Source organism: Schistocerca piceifrons, chromosome 3 (genome assembly GCF_021461385.2).
Source record: "Schistocerca piceifrons isolate TAMUIC-IGC-003096 chromosome 3, iqSchPice1.1, whole genome shotgun sequence".
Classification (NCBI taxonomy): domain Eukaryota; kingdom Metazoa; phylum Arthropoda; class Insecta; order Orthoptera; family Acrididae; genus Schistocerca; species Schistocerca piceifrons.
The window spans coordinates 843348949-843365040 of NC_060140.1; positions in this window are offsets into that span (position 1 = coordinate 843348949).

The window sequence follows — 16092 nt, forward strand, 5'->3', positions numbered from 1 at the left end:
AAGAGTACTTGTATACCTTCGGACTTTAGAGAAACCTCTGAAGGATGACTGGGAACATTGTCAATTAAAAGGATAGCTTTAGTGGAACCTTTTTTTCTTTAGCTCTTTTCTTGCTGCTGCTACAAATTTTTTATGGAACCACTTAGAGAATATAGTATTTTTCTGTCCATCCACGCTTTCTTCTGAGCACAATACTGCACTGGTAGAGTATTTATGTCAGTGTGTTGAAAACAACGTGGATGCTGTGATTTTCCACTCACCATAAGCAGTAGTTTATGACTACCATTTGCATTACAACACGCCATTAATGTTACGCACTGTTTCTGTTGCTTGTAACCATGAGCTTCCTTCTCATTCTTGGCAGCTAGTGTTTCTCATTCTTGGCAGCTAGTGTTTATGAAGGAAGCATCTTGTAAAAGATGCCTGTTTCATCAGCATTATACAAGGCATCAGCAGTTCCTCTATTATCTTATCGTTAGCTGAGTGACTTTCCCCAGTGACTGTCAGCTGCCAAATGCCCTGTCATTTTTTCCAGTTTGATTGCCAACCTTTGCTTGCTGCAAGTAAGTTAATACCGCCAAGTTGTGTATTAAATGCAGCTGCTTTTTCCTTTATAATTGGGCCACTGACTGGAATTCCTTTATTGTGTTGTTGTATGAACCATCTATAAACAGCTACGTCCAGTTCGTCATTCTCACTGTTTTGCATAACCTTCCGTTTCCCCAACTCACTATCCACTTGTGTTGAGTACTGCCGAATAAGATGTTCTTTGTTTTTGATGTCATAAATAGTTGCTCGACCAACATTGAACTCAGCAGCAATGGCTTTCTGCGAAGAACCCCAATTTAACTTATCTGAAATTTCGAGTTTCTGCTTGAGGTCTAGTGTAACGTGTTTCCTTTTAAAAGACATGGATCCAAACTGTAAAGAAAGCTACAAATTCAAATACAGTATATAAAGCATTGTTTAACCAAGCGTTGTTGTGCACGATGATTCATTGTGCATGTTTTTGGATGTGCGATGGATTACTGAGAGGCCAGACTGCAGAGGGCCGGATTAGTTAGAGTGTAGTGTATGCTCAAGTGCCAGTATTATAGATAATAACATAAATAATAAACAACTTTCATAATGCACAAAATAGTATTAAAAAAACTATAAAACAAATAGGTAAAGAAGCCGCAATGAAAGAAAACATACTGCTGCATGTAATCAGTGCCCTTCTTTTGGTGCCAACGCCGGAATGATGCATAAGAGAGAAATGGTTACAGGAGCGTGACCCTCAGAGGGGCCCCTCGTATCCTGTGGCATGCTGTTGCAGGAAAAGAATGATAAAATTCCGTATCAGTGCATGAACAACATTATCTAGATAATGCAGTATATTATATAAACAGAGAAGTAACTAGAAAATACAAGAGTTATGCGTACAACGTATGGAAACGAAGTAAATATGTAAGGCACTCTATACTAAGTGAACTATCAGTAATAAATTGTCGTCAACATACCGTTTATAATAAATAGTTTTATCTTTTAGCTGCGGAAACTTAGCAAAAAATTGACATTCTAAATCGTTGACAGAAATATCTGCTAAAGTACCAGCTAGACTATTACCCATCCCAAGACCATCTTTTTGACAGTAAATTTTGCTGTTGAAGGTAAAAAAAAATTGTAAACTAAGACAAATTCTAGAAATTTGATTAGTTCTGTACATTTTATTAGTAATAGAAGGTGACACAAATGAGGTCAACACATTTGCCCCAACAATAGGTAGCATGCACCCAAAAATAACTTTTACTACTGAAGTTAAAGAAGAGGGCTCCATTAACTATTTTGACCTTACTATTAGGAAAGTTAACAACAAATGTAAGTTTTCAATTTTTAGAACACCTACAGATAGTTTCATCAGCGCCAGTTCATACCTTTCTCCCCAATATAAACAGACCTCCATGGTTCACTGGCTTCTTTGTCTACCTTTGGACAAAAGCGAAATATGTAAAGAACTCAGTATTTTAAAGCAGGTTGCGGTAGCTAACTGCTTTTCTGTAAATGATGTCATGCGCCCCTACAATAGGCTTAAGAAACGTATAACAAACAGCGCACGCACGCACGCGCGCGCGCACACACACACACACACACACACACACACACACACACACACACACACAAAGTAGAACCAGTAAAGACAGAACGAAAACCATTCCTATGAAATTTAATTGGAAAATGTCCTTGCAAATAGAAAAACATTTTAAAAAGTTTGATGTCAGATGTGGCTTTCGGATTAACAACACCCTAAAACTGCAAATAAAACATAAACTGAAAGCGATGTATGACAAATTTGATGGCTCTGGAATATACAGGATTGACTGCAGTAAGTGTGACAAATATTATGCCAGTCAAACAGGCCGATCTTTATCTTAAGGTTTAAAGAACATTCACAGCCATGGAACAAAACTATTTTGGGACAGAATTTATCTGAAACTGGTCAGTTTATAGGGAGAAAGAATTGTATGTGTATTCTCCAAAGAGTGGAAAATGGCCGTGCCCTTAATTTGTTAGAGGAGCTTGAAATTTATGAAGCAAAAAAGAAAGAACCAACAAACCTGCTTAACTGGCAGAGTGACTTCATGCCCAGTGCCTACTTTGCTTTGTTTGACAATGTTTTACTTTAATCACTGAACGCCTCTGTTATATATAGTTTATTGATAGTTTCACATAGTATAGGGTGCCTCACATATTTGTTTTTGTATGTTGTATGCATAACTCCAGTATTTTCTTGTTCCTGCTCTGTTTATATAATAAACTGCATTAACTAGATAATTTTGTTCATGCACTGGTATGGAATTTTATCATTCTTGTCTTGCAACGGCGTGCCGCATGGTACGAGGGGTCCTCTGAAACTCACGCTCCTGTAACCACTTCTCTCGTATGCACAGCATTCTCACGTTAGTGCTAACAGAGGGCGCTGATTATATGAAACAGTATGTTTTCTTTCATTGTGGCTTCTTTAGCTATTTGTTTTATAGTTTTTTTATATTATTTAGTGCACTATGAAAGTTGTTTATTATTTATATCATTACCTATAATATTGACACTTGAGCATATGTCAAATACTGTCTCTTAACTCTTCCTCTTTTTAGCAATCTAACTTTTGTGGTGTTATACTTCATCACTTTTTATTACTGTAATGTCTCTTATACCTTATAAGACCATTATAGACTTTACCAATTGTTTTCCCCCTTTATTTTTCATTGTTCAATTAATCATTGAAGACTTGTGTATACCTACAGTAGTGACATCAGGTGAACTTAAAACACAAACATCTTGTGGCTGCTGTACGGCAGTTTGTTTTGAACACTAGTGCTGCTGAAAGGATGACTTGTACAGATTTATGTATATTTGACAATGCCACTGTAGCTGCAATACATTAGGACATTGTTTTTATAAAACAGGCATGCCTCTTGATACTCAAGGCAAACAAATGTATATGTATGTCAGTAGTACTTTTCATTATGGGCTATTTTCTTGTTTTAAGCTGTAGACAATCGGCTAGTGTATTTATGTTTTGCCATATTTTGCTGCAGATCCAAAAATGGTCATTGTAGACCAAAACTGGTAATCTGTTGACAAAAAGTTTGTGATGATAGATGTAAAGAAAAGGAAATTTTTTCTATATTCGTGTCACTGTTTTATTTGTGACAATGTCGCAGCTTGTGGACCTAGCATTTGCTCCTGAAATTTGGTCAGAATCCCTTTCCAAGTATGTTGCCATTATCTCCGTGTTATACTCCTCCAGCTCTCCATCTGTTTGTATCTGTCCCCATACTGTGCTCATCCAGTTATTTCAAACTTTGTTTAGTATGAATTTTCTCTGCCTCATTTTGCGATTTATGTAGTCTATTATGCTATTATGTTAAACGATTCAAAATCCTGCATGGAATAACAATAACATGGAAAGTAATGAATTTTTGAAAATATGTTATAACACGATAGATAACAAATCTACTCATCCAGGAGGAAATACACATAAAAGTTAAGAAAATGTGCAAGCTTTTGGAGTCATTGGTGGTTTTTTGTACTGCCTGAAGTTTTGTAAGGGAAGGAAGAGGAATGAAGGAAAATTACTAACTGAACGGAATGGAAAGACTGTTTGTTGAGGACTGCACCAAATGAGTTTTGAAAACATGGGATCTTAAAGATGGAATTCAGAGTAGTAAGCAAGAAAGAGATTACTGACAAAAGTCATGCAAGAGTTAATAAGAGCAGAAAGCTAATTGCATTCATTATATCTGGTGGACATGTGTCATGGAGAATAAAAGTGACAGTAACCTAAAATGGAGTGAAGAAAGGAATAGTTACTGAAAAGAAGAGCTGAGACCAAAGAAAACACTAGAAATGCCAAGTTGGAATATCAACAATATTGTGAAAGGAATAGATTGCTGCTCACCATAAAGGGGACGCATTGTGTTGCAGACAGGCACAATGAAAGTTAAACACTCAGCTTTTGGCCAGAGCCTTCTACAGAAAAGAAAACACATACAAGCAAGGACACCTCATGCGTACATGATGATATATAATGGTGTGTGTGTTCTGAAAGTTCAACGTGTTAGTCTGTTCATTGTGCCTGTCTGCAGCTCAGTATGTCATCTTCATGGTGAGTAGCAATCTGTCCATTTCGTAATATTGTGAAGACCAAAGAAATTAATGTAAATTAACGCCAGGTGGTTGGTGAGAACTGAGAACATGTAATGCCATTTCCCCCAGCTGTGTTGTTCTGAGAAACTGATGTCTGAGGGAGAAATCTGACTGGCACGTTTGGTGAAACAGGCACTGAGATCGTGACTGTCATGTCGTAGAGCATGCTCTACCACAGGTTGTTGTGTAGTTGATTAATTCATTCAAGACCAGGATAGCACTGAGTGACAAGTGGTGTGCTCCAGAGTTGTTTGTTGGAGGACCGTCAGTACCAGAATTGGATGTGATGGCCCGAGAAATCTGCTTTTGAACTAGTTTAGTGAGGTAATTGCTTCCAGTGAAGGATGAGGTGAGAATGGTGGTGTATTAGTGTACAGTGTCTGCTTCTGAACAAATATGTTCACCTTGAATGCCAAGGCTGTGTCAAGGGAACGTTTGACATGGAAAAGACGGCAACTGTCAAAGTATAAGTACTAAATGATTAATGGAAAATCTCATATAAAGATGTGAAACAAATACTAACAAAGAGATAGAGGGGCTGGCCAGTACTTACCTCAGCTCAGTACAGCCGATAGATACACAAAAAACAGAACCAAAGTAGTTAGTAGATTTAATGTTAACAGATGAGTGTAGCTGACCATCAGTGAGGATGAGGTCAACATCAAGGAAAGTGGCATGGGATTCTGAACATGACCATTTGAAATTTAATTGGGAGGATTTGTTTAGAGATTCCATAAATTTTAACAAGTCAGCCTGTGACCCCCTCCCCTCTTGCCAATTGGTTTTGCAATAATATAACAGTGACTACATATGCCTAATGAATTTCATTTTGGATGAGGTTATCACCTCCGAGGAAAATGTGACCAGTTACTGAAGAGAAATGTACAACAGGCCATTCTAATGAGCAATCTATTCTACTCCTGCATATTCCATTTATTTGGATTTGGTTTAAAACTTACAGTGGCATTACTTACGTAAAATTTGAAATGAAAAGTGATACCAAATTACTCAGTCCACAACAAATCTAATTGACACAAAAATTAGTTAATATTATTGCAGCCCAATTGGGCATTGTTCGTCCAACATCAGGTCAATAGTGCGGAGAGCAGTGAAAATGTGTCACAACAGGAGGTTCACCCAAGTTTCTAACAATGCAATACATTACAAAATAATAATGAATAAAGAAAGTGGTTGTCTTATATTGTTAATGCTCAGATCTGTTAATTTAGGAAAAGGTACTTAAACGCGTTATTGAAAAGTAAATGATTGACTTGCTGTCGCTATTTCACTACGACACTGATTTACGTAACCTTAGATTAATGTTTACTTTTGTGCACTAGATTCCTGGACTAGGCAAGCTGTGTACTTTGAAAAGATTGTAATTACTTTGAAATTTTGCTGGATCAAGTAAGCAATTGTTAACTTTCAATAGATAGACAGTAGCAAAATGTGAACCAAGCTGGTACACAATAGCCTTATTACAACAAACACAGAGATGACATATGTGAAGTTAATTTATTCTTTTCTTTGATTTCCAGTTGTCAGAATTACTTTAGTTTTATAATTTTAAGTTACTTTACTTTACATTGTCTTCACTCAATGAGAAAGAATGACTTGTCTTTAAATATTACTGAGCAATACTGATAACTTTTGAACCATAATTATTAATTACTTTCAATTATATTTTTAGCAAAAAAACAAAATTGGAAGTGATAGTCTTTAATCACTTTCCTTTTAGGTATTTAAGCAATGACACTGAAGTATTCAAAAACTGGAAAGGAGTGGGTGCTTAAGTAGGTGACAATGACTGAGGGTAATTAAAAGATCGGATACATGCAGTTTTTACGTACAACACTTATTTTTGAGATCAAATTCACTGTAAATGTGGCTGAGTAATGTCAGACAAAAGTTTCTAATGTGAACGAAAATAAAACCTCGTTTCAATTTGTTGCAGGTGTTAAGTTGTCATCTACAATGCTCCCATTGCTCCATGTAATACTGTGAGCACATCTTGATTCACAGTGACCAATAATGGGGTAGGCTGTTGATGTTATTGGACCGCTTACATCACCCCACACTCGTCGTTCTCTTGGTGCCTCGCTGTAATGATCACGCCTCACATAGGCTCGACTTTCTACAGTACGTGTGCTAACTCTCACATCTCACAACCAAGTGAGCCTCCTCCACACTCTGCTCTGACATCGCATTTGTGTCCAGGGACAGCACTCCTACACAAGTCTTTACTGTCTGCCAACAATGTTTCTTTTCCTAACTATGCTCAAGAGCAAGAACCCAGAATAAGTACAAAATAATTTATACATGCACAGTACATGCCACATTTCTTATTAGCAAATAGTATCTAAAGTAGAATCATTCTGCAGTTAGCTTCAGATGCTGGTTCTCTAAATTTTCTCACTCGATAGTGTTCTTGAAAAAAAATATCACCTTCCCTCCAGAGATTCCCATTTGAGTTCCCGAAACGTTTACATAATACTGGCGAGTTGCTTGAACCTACCAGTGATGGATCTGGCAGCCTGCATCTGAATTTCTTAGATGTCTTTTTTTAATTCAGCCCAGTACTCTCAAGTAGTACTCAAGAATAGGTTTAATATAGCATCGTACTTGTGGTCTCTTTTACAGGTGAACCACACGTTCCAAACTTCTCCCAATAAAGTGAAATCATCCATTTGCCTTCCCCACTACAGTTCTTACATGCACGTTCCATCTCATATTGCTTTGCAGTGTTACGCCTAGATATTTAAACGAGGACACTACTAATGCTGTATCCAAATATTGCAGGTTTGTTTTTCTTACTCATATGCATTAACTGACATTTTTCTACATTTAGAGCTAGCTGCTGTCCATCACACCAACAAGAAATTGTGTCTGTTGTCTTGTACCCTCTTACAGTCACTCAGCTTCAACACCTTCCCACTTGCCACAACATCATCAGCAAACAACTGTGGATTGCTGCCCACCTTGTCCACCAGGTAATGTATGCATATATAAAATGGTAGCAGCCCTGTCACACGTACCTGTACCATTTGTGATGGCATCTTTCCTCTGAAGAACACTTGCCATCGAGGACAACATACTGAGTTCTGTTGCTTGAGAAGTCTTCAAGTCACTGACATATCTAGAAATGTATTCCATATGTTTTTATCTTCCTTAAGTCTGCAGTGGGACACCATATAAAATACTTTTCGGAAATCTAGAAATATGTAATCTTCTTGTTGCCTATCATCCATAGTTTGCAGTATATCATATGAGAAAAGGGCAAGCTGAGTTCTGCACAGCTGACACTTTCTACAACCACATTTATCTGTGGGCATAAGCGTCTTGGTCTGAAGGAATTTTATTGTATTATGTTCAATAATTTTGCAGCAAACCAACGGTAAGGGTGTTGATCTGTAATTTTTGGATCCGTTCTTTTATGCTTCTTATATACAGGACTCTCCTGTGCTTTTTTACAGTCACGTGGGACTTTGCACTGGGTCAGAGATTGGTGATAAATGCAGGCTAAGTAAAGGGCCAGTGCCATAGATTACTCTTTTTGCAAAGAGTTGGGATTCCATCCAGACTTGTGACTTGTTTGTTTTCAACTCTTTCAGTTGTTTCTCTATGCCAGGGATGCTTATTAGTATGTCGTCCATACGAGATTCTGTTCAGTGTTCAAATGAAGGTATGTTTGTAAATTCTTCTGTGTAAACAATTTCTTAAATGCAGGATTTAAAACTTTGGCTTTCATTTTGCTATCTTCAACTTCTGTAACAGACTGGTCCATGAGAGACTGGTTGGAAGCGTTTAAACCCACATAACGTTTTTACATAGGATCAGAATTTTCTCGGCAAGATCTTTTGCTTTGCACATATATCTCTTCACAGATGCACAGATCTCTACTAACCTGTACCTGTCATCATTTGTGCATTCTCTTTCAAACCAGGAGTGCAATAACCTTTGCTTCCTCAGCGTTTTCCGAATCTCATTGAACATTGTGATTCTTTTCTGTCCTTAATCCATTTACAAGGCAGATAGTTCTCCATACCACAATATACAGTCAGTTTAAATTTTATCAATAATTCCTCTGTGTCCATCTTACTGGAACTAGGTGATGTCAGTTCATTGTCTAAATGAGGTTTTAACAACTTCTTATCTGCTCTTTCTAGCTGAAACACTCTCCTAGCCTTCTCGACTAATTAATTAGCTTTCATAACCATAGTCGTTGTGATATCAAGGTCACTAATCCCTATCTCTGTACTGATGCCATCGATAAGGTCTGGCCCCAAACCTGGTCCTCAAACAGATTTCCCATGCTATGTCATGATAAGCCCCTAAGTTTCCCACAACCCCCAAGAACCAGCTGCACAGAAGAGCCCCCCTCCCACCCACCCACCCACCCACCCACCTACCCCCCTCAAAAAAATTACCTACTATCATCCTGGACTGGAACAACCAAAGCATATCCTTCTCTACTATCTGCCATTGTGCCCAGAAATGAGGGATATGCTACTCAAGATCCTTCCTACCACTCCTCTCTTGGTATTATGCTGTCTACCCGACCTACTCAATATCCTGGTCCATACCTATGCCGCACCCACTACCAACCCCTGACCACACGCGTCATCTCTGTGTGGAAGACCTAGGTACAAGATTTGCCCGATTCACCCACCCAGCACATCCTGTATCAGTCCTGTCATAGGCGGGCTTATCCTATGCCACCAGAGGCAGAGCCACCTGTGAAAGTAAACGTGTCATATTTCAGCTCTACTGCAATTTCTGTACAGCATTTTATGTGTATATGACCATCAGCCAACTGTCTACCCAAAAAAAGGGCCACTGCTGAACTGACCGAGTGCTGCTTCACAACCTGTGTTATCTCCCCTCCCAACACTGGCTTTCCTGAATTACATAGATGGGAACTATCCTAGTGACACATCCTTCTTTCCTGTAATCCTAGCCTCAATCTCCACAACTCTCTGCATCCACACCCTATTCCTGACAGTCTCCCCTTCCTCTGTTCTGTCACAGCTTCCTAACCCACTCCGCCACATCGTTCTCATAGTGCAACGCACTAACTCATGGGGTCGTATGGGCATGTCACATTCCTATCTGGCACACCTGCTGCTTCCGTCTGAGTTACGAGCCAACCTCTCCAAGACCACCTCCCGCTCCCAGTCCACTCCACCTGCCACAACCCCTCACCTGGTCTTCCTGCCAAATTGCGGTCTTGGTGTTGTGCATCCAGCCAGCACAATGTAGCTGTACGGGTGCATTTATATGTGCCTATTTATGCGTACTCCAGATCGAAAGAGGATTCATCTGAATGCTAGCAAACTTTTCAGTGTTGTTTGGGCTGTTGACAACTCAACCACCTATACAATTTGGTGAGTTGTCATCTTTACTCACAAATTATTTGCTTTGTACTTCCACATTTGATAATCCACACACACTCCTCTATTGTAATCCCTTGAAAGGGGGCCAAAGACAACTAATAAAGCTTCTTCTACCATCTATAAGCAATATTAATGTATTGCCCAATATTTGTGTTAATGATGATTTTAACTTTATGGGCATTAGGGCCGTGGTCCAAGGCATATTTCTCTTCCCAACATTTTGTCTTCCAGTACTGAGTTGGCATAGCCTCTGATGATATATCCAGCATTGGAAGATGAAACATTAGACAGAGAAATATGTTGCAGACCACGGCCTAATGCCCATAAAACTAAAACCACCAAATATTAATGTAGTTGCTAATACGGCTAACAGCTTCATGACGTACTGTGGGTCAAGTCATGTATTTGTGTTGCATTAAAACATTGAAACATATATCAGACATTTGCACTCCCGACACCATTGACTCCTGTTGCATACATACATTTTTAGCAAAGAATGTCTGCAAGTTTGCGGTGGATATATATGTCACAAGCCATTAAAGAAATAACACTCCTTTTGCTTTATTCTAGGAGGGTTTTATTCTTCATGCCTATTCCGTATATGTTGCTTTTTATTAATGTATTGGAGTAGTTTACTACATATCTTACAGTGTTTTAACTTTCAATTACAGCCAGTCCTCCGAAATAGGTGGAATATTCTCTTCTAGGCACACGCTGATTTAACCAGACATATTACCCATCACTAGTTCCTTTCTGTATCTGACTTCAGCCTCATTTGTTTTAGAGGAAATCAAAACTCGTGCAATACTGTTTGAGTTTGTTCATGTACAGAATAGGCTGAGGAGCAGGCATCATTAAAGAGTACGAAAGGAAAAATGAAAACAGTTGTTTATTCCCGTATAAATTACGATATGGTATGCCAGAAGTGATTTTCCAGGACAGAAGGTATTCACATCTGAAGAGTGATAAACATGTGGGACCTAGGTCTCTGTAGGAACAAGGAAGGAAGCGTATCCTAACCAGTTGAATGCCGGTAAAAGAGAGAGTGGGAGGCTCAGACTAATGCTCCTCAGTGGCAGGCAGTAGCCACCCCGTACACTGTTTAAGAAAGGGCTCCTTTTGTGTGCAAATTCCAATGTTACAACAAAAGTATCAGCAACCATTAATTATTTTATGTTGCAGTTACATTCACATTCAGATTTTTGGTGTCTAGATCAGGACACATTGGTCATTGTCAAAGCATTATTTAGAGTCTTAAATCATTATGACATACATTTCAACAATGTAGGAAAAGATAGTGTCTGGAGTTTCCAGTGTTTGACATACATTTCATATATTTATTTAGCTTTAGGAGCAGTGGTCTACTATCTGACAATTTTTAACAGTACTTTTTGCTTTGGTTAGCAAATCTCTTCTTCTTATTCTTCCTTCACATTTTCGCTGAACCCTGTGACAGTCCTTGTTTGTGTTTCTATTGTACACTTTTTTCTGTTATGACCTGAGCCTAACTGCCCTGCATATTTTATTGTTAACATTGGACCATTATGGTCAGATCTTTGTCTACGCTCCTCCTTATTACAGGTGGATGCTTCGCATCCTGGTGTCTGAGTGACCTGCCCTTTGTTTTTTTAAGCTTTCCCAACCCATCCTTTTTCCTCACTGACAGAAAAAGTGTTAGCTTTGAAACTTAGGTCGTGTCTCTCTCTTACATTTTAATGTGACTGTTAGCAGTACCACACATTTCATCTTTTGAAGGCAAATACTGGCCACCTGTTTTGTAATAAACTTGCTAAACAATGGCAAAGCTGGGCTGGAATAATAACAATATGGAAAGGATGCATCACTACTCACCACATAAAGAAGGCATTCAGTGGCTGACAGGCACATTGAAAACACTGCTAGACATGTAGGCTTATACAGGACAACAATTTGCAGCCTCAGCATCAGTTTTCAGTGTGACTCAGCAGAAGTGATTTTAGCATCCAGCAACAGACCAAAGGAGACTATCAAGAATTCTTATAACTATGGGACTATGTTAAGTCCTCCATCAGGCAGAAACCAAACAAGGTGCGCGTACGCGGGCCACACACACACACACACACACACACACACACACACACACAGAGGTATAACTTACACATGCGTGGTCACTGTCATCACGAGGTGCTAAGGCCTGTTACCAACTATTTTCTGAAATGAGCAGCGATCGTTGCCAGTATGGGTAGCGGGGACACGAGAGAGAGTGGGGTGGGGAGGGATTGCAGGTAGAGATGGTGAAAGATGTTAGTGCTGCTTTGTGAGTGTGCAGGAACATGGTGGGGATACAATAGTGGGCTGCTAGGTGCAACACTGGGAACCAGTGCTTGTGGTAAGGGGGAGGGAAGGGTGTGAGGAGAGAAGTAGAGGAGAGGAAAGGGCTGTGGATGTGCAATGGTGTGTGTGTGTGTGTGTGTGTGTGTGTGTGTGTGTGTGTGTGTGTGTGAGCTGGAGAGGGAATAATGAAGGGGTAGGCAGCTGGAAGATAGTGACTAGTGGAGGGTGGGGCTAGTGGTGTCACAGGAATGAAGAATATGTTGCACAGAGAGTTACCAGCTATGCAGTTAAGAAAAGCTGGTGTTGGTGGGATGAAGGTCTTTCTCTGAGGGCTTCACTGGCCGAAATTATCCTTTCCAACTTTCCCAGAAAAAGACCTCCTGTGCCTTATATCTCTAGTCACCTACAATCTCTCACATACCACTGTTGGCCACAAAGGAGTACCTCACTCTTGATCCAGCACCACCCAGAACGGGAGCAAATCAACAAGTACTCTGCTAGGGTTTTGACTACCTCTCATTGTGCCCCAAACTGAGAAATATCCTCCCCACCCCTCCCTCAATGGTTTTCCACTGGCCGCCCGACATACACAATACTCTTATCTGTTCTTCTCCTCTCCTGTCCCTGCCCCCTGCTCTGTGGCTTGTATTCCTGCAGTAGACCTAGATGCAAGACTTGTCCCATACTTGCTTCACTACATATACTCCAATTGCATCACAAACATCACTCACCCCTTCAAAGGCAGGGCCATCTGTGAAAACAGCCATGTGATCTATCAGCTTAGCTCCTACCACAGTGCCCCATTCTGTGTGATCGTGACCACAACAAGCTGTCTGTCTGAATGAATAGCGACAGCTAAACTATGGCCAAGAGCCAGCTAGATTGCCCAGTCATCAAGCAATGTGCTGGCATAATTTTCTCAATTTTGACAACTGCTTCACAGCCTTTGCTGTCTGGGTTCTTCCCACCGATACTATCTTTTTTTTAACTACACAGATGGCCGCAGTCCCTGCAACATATCCTGCATTCCTGTAAATCCTGACCTCAACCTTAGCTACTCCCTGTCTTCCACATGCCCATCACCTTCCCTGCTCTCATTCCCAGCAGTGGGTCTGCGTAGCACTTTGCTCTTTTCTACTTTACTACTCTCCCCTTTGCCCTTCCCCCTCCCCCGGCACAGCCTCGTGATGCTGCACCTAGCAGCCCACTATCTTGCCCCACCACAACCATGTTCGCTCCCACAGGCAGCACTGTCACCTTCCCCCACCCCCACTCCCACCCCCACCCCTGCCCTCCTATTCCTCTCCCTCCCTGTCTCCTACTCTTTCATACCTCCACTACCCATACTGGCAAAGATTGCTGCTCACCTCAGACACAGTCGCTATCGGCCTTTAGCAACCAGAGACAACAGTGGCCAAACATATGCGAGTTGGGCATTGGCGAATATGTGTGGGTTTCGTATTGTCTAGATCTGATGGAGGACTCAGTCTGATAGCTAATAATATCTAGCAGTATTTTTTTTTTACTATTTTTTTTTTATTTTTTTTTTAGTGTGCCTGTGTGCCTTTCACAACCTTCTCTGTATGGTGAGTACAGTCCATCCTTTTTGTATTGTTGTACGTAGTTATTTGTGTATTCCATAGATCATAATTGTGACCCCCTCACTATTACACGCTGAGATATTCTTCTATGGAGTTAGAAGGAATGACTGACTGGAGTTTGATCATGTGATGTACATAGTTCTTTATTTATTTGTCTTGATCACAAAGTTTTTTTTTTTTTTTTTAAAAAAAAAAAAGTTGCTGGTTTCATCTATACAATAGCCGTCTTCAGGCTGTACAATAGAAGTAAAATAAAAACATTACTATCTACTACAGTAAGAGATTAAAATCAAAGGACAGAAAATGTAAGGTAAGCATGATATACCTCTCATTCTGCTGCACGGCAACATTTTATAACCATGTAAAGGTAATGAGTTTAAAGTGCCATGCACATACTTCAACGAGACATGTATAGGATGCAAAGCTATCCTAGAGGTCGTCGATGCATGCATATATGAACCTCCTCTTAATTAGTTTCTTTAATCATCTGTACATTGTGTGTGCATCCACAACCTCCAGGATAACTTTGCATCCTGTACATGTCTGGCTTATATTATTTTTACATGGTTGTGACTTGTTTCTGTGCAATATCATGCTTGTATTATATTTTCTGTCCTTTATCTCTTATTGTATGAGATAGTAATGTTTCTCTTCTGCTTCTAATGTAGATCCTGAAGCTTGCTATTGTGTAGACAAAACTGATAACACTGTTCAAAAAACTTTGTGATTGAGGCAATTAACAAATTGTGTAGAAGCAATTGTCAAACAGGTATAATTTCAGTTTATGTTAAGAGTTAATTTTCTTCACATTGCTAGGTAAGCGGCCAAAATTTTCTGTGACCGAATATCTCACTTCTTTCTGTATCATGCTAAAACTGGGTAGTGAGCTGTGCAACTCATTCCTGTTCCTGGTATTGTGTTTATAAATTTTACTGGTGTTTGTCAACTGTGACTGACAGTTGACGACAAGAAGCTGTGAAGCCCCCTAGAATAATGGATTTCCTGTTAATCTACATCTACCTCAATTCTCCACAAACCCCTGATGGTCTATGGTGGAGGGTACTTCTAGGACCACTAGCTGATCCCCTGCCTTCCCTGTTCCATTCGCAAATGGTGCATGGGAAGAATGATTATTGGTAAGCCCCTGTATTAGCTCTAATTTCACAGTTTTTTCATCATGGTCATTTCATAAGATGTGTCTGTGAGGAAGTAATATGTTGTCTGATCATCCCAGAAAGTACTGTCTTGAAATTTCAATAGCAAACCCCTCTGTGATGCATAATGCCTTTCATGCAGCATTTTCCACTGGAGTTCGTTAAGCATATTTGTAACACACACATGCTGATTAAATGACCCCGTGATGAAATGTGTCTGTCTTTGTTGGATCTTCGCTGTCTCTTCTATCAGTCCTGCCTGATATAAGGGTCACAGACTGATGAACAGTATTCAAGAATCGGTCAGACAAGTGCCTTGCATGTCACTTTTTTCATGGACGAGTTACATTTCCTTCAGTCTGTCATCTTCTTTTCCTACTATGTGTCTTATATGGTCATTCTTCAATAGTGTAGACGTATAGTAGTGGATTTATCTTCCTATGTATGTGCAATATGTCACATTTATTTATATTAGAGTCAACTGCCAGAGACTGCATTGTTTGCCAGTCTTCTGTAGGTAATGTTGGCAATCAGTACTGTCTTCTGGCATCGATTCTTTCTTATAGACAACCGCATCATCTGCGAACAGTCTTAAAGAGCTTCTGACACTTTCTTCTGGGTCATTTATACACCCCGTAAACAGTAGTGGTCCTATCATACCTCCTTGAGGTACTCTGGAAGTTATCTTTAGATATGTAGATTTTTTTCCATTAAGAGCAAATGCAAGGAGGTAATCAATCCAGTTACAAATCTGCTCTGATACTTGGTAAGCTTATACTTTTTTCACTAACCTTATTTCTAAGTTTAGTGATTGTTTTATGGAATTTCTGTTATCCTTTCATTTTTGTTTATTGATGTTAGAAGTTCATTCTTTTTGTCTATATATCTTCTTACATCTGTTATGACAGATACTAAATCAGTTTTCTCTTGGATCTACTGATT